This window comes from Haemaphysalis longicornis, unplaced genomic scaffold, assembly GCF_048455015.1.
Source record: "Haemaphysalis longicornis isolate Haplotype H1 unplaced genomic scaffold, Haemaphysalis longicornis Haplotype H1 scaffold_4, whole genome shotgun sequence".
Taxonomy (NCBI): Eukaryota; Metazoa; Arthropoda; class Arachnida; order Ixodida; family Ixodidae; genus Haemaphysalis; species Haemaphysalis longicornis.
In genome coordinates, this window is record NW_027526361.1 from 92,634,370 (window position 1) to 92,640,083 (window position 5,714).

At 49.1% G+C, this 5,714-nt stretch overlaps 1 non-coding gene across 1 annotated transcript; it reads left to right on the forward strand.

Moving 5' to 3' along the window:
- Positions 1-590: 590 nt before the first annotated feature.
- Positions 591-663, forward strand: Trnav-cac (transfer RNA valine (anticodon CAC)). The gene has a single exon. It is a non-coding gene; the product is annotated as a tRNA-Val (tRNA).
- Positions 664-5,714: the final 5,051 nt, after the last annotated feature.

Genomic DNA, 5,714 nt, shown 5'->3' on the forward strand with positions numbered 1-5,714 from the left:
CTGCCTTTCAGATGTGCCAAGCTACAAACACCCCACCATCTACTCCCACTTCCACCACTTGCTGTAGTCTTCCCGCCACAATAAAGGCTACCTCCTCCTCCTGATTAACTAATCCATAATGTGATGCTGATAATGGACATTGCTCCTACTGCACGCTTTCTTTTTCTCGTCTTCTCTTGCGCTGAGAATAGCGGAATTGCAAGGAACCCCCTAGACGACGCGACGTCCATTTAAGGGTTTGTTAGCGATCGACTGATTCGCCTTTTCTGAACTTCACGCGCTCTGGCCGGTCGCTTCGAGAGCTCTTCATATCGTGCGTTTGAAAACACTCCCTTGCCACGAAGGCTACCCAAGCGTTTTGCTAGATCCATTTTATTTTGACCGATGGAATGTCGGTTCTTTCACACTTGTCTGCCAAGGAGGCAACAATGAGCTTATAATTGGTTTGTGGTGTCTTCATACAAACGACAATTTTGAAAGGTTCCCTTCTAATACATACCGGTACTCGAATGTCTTCACTGTAGGCAGTGTCGGTGGCGTTGGCGAGATGTGCGATGCGACACCGCTGCCAAGGCAGTGACGCCCAGCCCGTTTCCGTGGTGTAGCGGTTATCACGTGCGCCTCACACGCGCAAGGTCCCCGGTTCGATCCCGGGCGGAAACACGTTTTTTTTTTTTAAATGTTACTCCCTAGTATAATAAATGATTTTCTCTGTCTCTCTTTCTCTCTCTCTCTCTCTCTGTTAATCTTACTGCAACTTGCAACCAGTGCAAATCGAACGATGCGCCTGCATCGTAGAAAATGAACCCTTCGTATCTGCGCGTCTATTTCAAAAGAAATATCTCATTACGCAGCTGGCTGATTTATTCTTAAAGGAGTACTGACACGAAATTTCAAAGCTGAGATAACTATGTAAAACGCTTCCTTTTTATCAGGATATATCTCCCAGCAAGTTTCAACAGCAACCGTTCAGCGAAACATATTTAAAATCCATTTTAATCTTCGCCCGCACGAGAAAGCCCAGAGCGGGCCGACGTGACATCATCTGCTACGTGCCCCAAACTGCCGACGTCGGGGCTCCCGTGACGAAGCCGACGCGCTGGCTGTGGTTGGCGCGCGCTGCTCGGGCGTGTGTACACGTCATGGTTTTGGGACTGACGTCATGCTGCCCGGGCCTGTGGGGACGGCGAAAACCTCGGCCGGTCTGGGCGCGCGCGTGCGCTCGCTCGCGCGCGCTTCCAGAGAGGCAGCGATACGGCAAGAATGGTGACGTCATGTTATACATGCTGTCATGGCGGCCGCTCGGCGTTTTTCAGTCGAAACCGAAACTGGCACGAATAAACGACGCCGTAAATGAATGTTTACGCTGCGCTCGACCGTCTAATCTGTCATTCTATGATTAGTGGGCTGGTAGGCACGCATAGCAGCGAAAAAAACGTAACATAAAAATTTCGTGTCAGTACTCCTTTAAGAAAAAAGTTCAAGACTGTTTTATAATCAGGTAAAATGGACGTGGAAACACGTTCAATTGCGAGTCGTTGGTTGTGTTGTACAGTCATAGACAAATGAAATGTGAACACGAAAATATGAGCAAGAACACGCAAAATGGGGGAAAAAAATACTAAACGTGAGACCCAATAATGGCGCGATATTGGTGTATTTGGAAAGCTGGATTTCCAAAACGGACGGTAAAATGTTTATTGAACTTAAAGGGAAGAAGTAGAAGGGTATGGTCAGCCTGTTACTGTCATACATCAATTTACTGTCATACATACATCACTGTCATACATTACTGTCATACATACATCAGCCATACATCAATTTGGCTTGCATGGAAAGAAATTGCGCTACTTTTGCGATCTGGTTCATATTTCGGGATCCAGTTTCATTTGTTCATAAATCATTAACCATCAACATACCAACACGTCTTTATAAATCACAGCCTTACCTTGCGTCCCCAACGGCGAAGAGAATGCGTGGACAGGCGGGCGCAAAGAAGGTTGAGATTGCACGCGCAGTGTTCTTTTTTTTTTTTTTTAAGAACGTTTATTTTGCCACAGGTCATATATATGGGATTATGAGGTGATGGTGATTAGATGAAAATGAAAATGTTCGCTTCGCGGATGAAGTCAAGGAGTGAACGATGATGGCGCCCATGTATCCATGCGGCGTATGCGGAGGCGTCGTCTGCGCGGAGGCTCGTCGCCGCAAGGTGCCGCAGTCTCGTCGGCCTCAAGGCGAGGCAGGACCACAGCAAGTGGTGAAGGTCGGCAATCGCGTCGCTGCGGTGGCACACTGGGCAACCAGGGTTTGTAAAAGAACCTCGGTATTGAGGCCAGTGGCGGGTCACGGCGGGAGTTAAGGCCACCCCCACCCGAATCCTCCTGAGCGCAACCTCCTCTGCACGGGTAAGACCCGGGGGTTCTGTCCGCCATGTTAGTGCAGCTCTGAGGACTGCTTAATCCCACGGCGGAGTTTGACGCAACCGGTCAAAGACACGAACCGCACCCAATCCCAGAAGATTGACTCAGGTCCGCGGGTCTCCTTCTCAAAGCCACAACTCCCTGGGCCGAGAGGGGCAAGCACGCAAAGCGTCTCAACCGGGCCACAATGCTGCGTGGCATTCGAAGTCCCGTACCATCAGCTACACTGCCGCCTGACGGAAGACCAGGCGCACGGGTCGCCACCCGACCCTCAAGGCTTCCGGCGTTCAAAATTACCGCCCTCGGAACCACGGTGCCATGTACCGACAGGGGAGTGGTGGTCGCCACCTGAGAACCTCGCGCTGCAGGTCGGACGCCTGGCAGAAGGAGTTGAAGCTGGAAGAAGGAGTTTGAACGGTAGGCACCAGGTATAACTGTGTTCGAGTACCCCTCAGGAACCACGCGGGAAAGGGCAAGAGAAAAGCTTGGCCGGGGCCCAGACACGTGGAGGTGTACTCTTAAAGATTTACTTAACATTTGAACTACAGCGCTTAAAGGGGGCAAAAGATTGACAGGACAGAGCGCTCTGTACTGCCAATCTTTTGTCCCGTTTAATCGCTGTAATTCAAACGTTAACTATGTACCAACAAGCCCGCACTCCCATACAAAAATGCCTTATGGGCGTCTATAGAAAAATGTATGGTGAGCTATGGCCGCCTATGGGTCCCTATGGTCACCCATAAAAGTGCATAAATTAGGCTATAGCCAGCTATTGAAGTTTTTATGCATCCTGCACTAAAGAATGTAAACCATACAATTCTCTTTAGACGACTATAGAACATCCTAGTGTGTTTAGTCTATAGAGTCACAGCTATTCAGGCTACTGTAGCAAGCTAAAGAAAAATCTATCGCTTTAGTTCTATAGGCTAGCCGCGAGAAAGCTCTTTTGGCTGGCTATAGACTAGTGTTTAGCTTTAAGTCTACAGACTTGAAACCATTCAGCTGTCTTTTACCAGCTATTGAAAAGAGTTCGTGCTAAAGCTAAAGAGAGAAAGCCATAAAAGCTCATTTGGCTGGCTATAGGCCGTTTTTTAGCACTAACTCTGCAGAATCAAAACCATTAAGCTGTGTTTTGCCAGCTATTGAAAAGAATTCGTCCTAAAGCTAAAGAGAGAAAGCCATAAAAGTTCATTTGGCTGGATATAGGCCGTTGTCTAGCTCTAAGTCTACATAATTGGAACCATTCAGCTGTCTTCTGCCAGCTATTAGAGAGAATATGCCCTAAAGCTAAAGAGAGGCACCCATAAAAGTTTCTGCGGCTGGCTGCGGCGCAATATATAACTGTCAACCTTTAGACGTGTGACAATTAAGCAACATTTAGCCGGAATTAGGAAAGCGTTTGGCGCAGAATTTAGAGGCTTGCATCCATAAAAGCTTCCTTAGCTAACTACATAGTGACATAAGCCTCTAAGTCTCCAGCCGCTAATAAAAAAGTGTTAGCCTATAAAGGTATAATTCGAGCGCACCATTAAATTCTATTCCGCTGGTTCCAATATGACTTATGACGCGTAATTTATACACTCATGATTTACCTAGCTACATCTACAACACAGACTGAATAACAATGATGAGGTTCATCGGCCAGTTATATGAAAGTTTTTGTTCAATAACGTTAGGTACCTAGTATACCAACAATACGGGAAAAGTACGATTAAAGGCAGCTACAGACAGATTAACGCTCAAATTCAGGTTGCAACTTTGGATACTGTGCGTCGGCAAAGCTTGCGAATGAACGTCGACCGAAAGGCTTATAAGTTCGAAGAATTCTTCCTCTGCGGCCCTTTGCTGCCGCGGTCAAGTGAAAAAGCGGGCTTCTCTGAAAACGGCCTTCTCAGCGTCGAAGCAAATTGGAAAGAACTTTCGCGGCCCCCATTCCTGCGGGCGCAGTCAGAAATATGGTGGCATCTGCGAACAACCGCATTCCTTCTCCCGCGGAGCTCACTTTGAAATTAGTCATTGAGAAAGGGGGAGAGTGACCCAAGCTGGACCAAAGGAGGCAGGATACTCGGATACAAGTCAAGAAAAAAGGGGCGTCGCCTAATCCCCCACTTCCACCACCCCCTTCAAGCCAATAGTGTCGCTCTATCAAGGTGACGTCGTGGCCGACCGCATTGCACCTGCAGGCAGCGCTCGGAGCCACGCTTTCCTTAATGCGTCCGTGCCGAAAAGTAGTTCGTAAGGGCGCCTTCACTTTGAGCGGAGATAAAAACCTTAGCTAAAATTCTTTATGTGCCCGTTTTAATGCAATGCGTGAAAGAATTTATCGTCAGCTGCAGTAGCGAGTTTAAATTATATTCCTGATGGTGAATTTCTGCTCTTCCGGGTTTTCCCTCAGCCGCTTGCTTCTGGCAGCTTCTGGTTTTATGCATTGCCGGCCTCATTTCCCGCCATGGATCCCGAAGAAGTCGCATCTGAATGTGCTTCATCGTTCTCGACTGAGAATTGTGGTGCGTTGCCATCTACGCCACGCCGATGGTACAAGAAAAACAAAAGCGGCCGTGTCATCTGCAGCTGCGGACGGGAGATGATCCGGAACGCGTACGTTCGTTTGCGGCATCTTCACCCAGAGCGCAGCGTTGAAGAAACGGCCGCGACCGTGAGCGATCTTCTTGGAGTCAGCGTTAGCTTGGTGATGGACGTGAAGAAGGAGATGAAAAATAACGACGGAAATGTTGCGACGCCCTCCCGAAAGCGCCCGCGAAGCGCCGGAAAGAGACGACGCACAGAAGTGTACGACGACTTCACGAAGTGCGCATTGCGGTCGTCCGTGCATCGTTTTTTTCGCAGCAATGAGATTCCGACAGTGAAGGCAATTGCTGCGGATTTCAACGCTAGCGGCGATGTTACTCCTCTCAAGCCATGGACTGTGCGCCGCCTGCTGAATGACATCGGGTTCAGGTATGAGAAGAGGGGCCGGAACTCGCTGCTGATCGAGCGGGACGACATTGTCGCGTGGCAGCAGAAGTACCTCTACGACGTCGCCAGGTACAGGATGGAAGGTCGAAAAATCTTCTACCTTGATGAAACCTGGGTGAATGCGGGACACACGCTATCGACTGTTTGGACGGACACGACGGTTACTTCCCACCACGACGCCTTCATGCGTGGTCTGACGACAGGTTTGAAGCAGCCGTCAGGGAAAGGACAGCGCCTGATTGTAACGCACATCGGCAGCGAGGACGGCTTCGTCAGTGGTTGCCTGGATATCTTTCGGGGTACGAAGACCGGCGA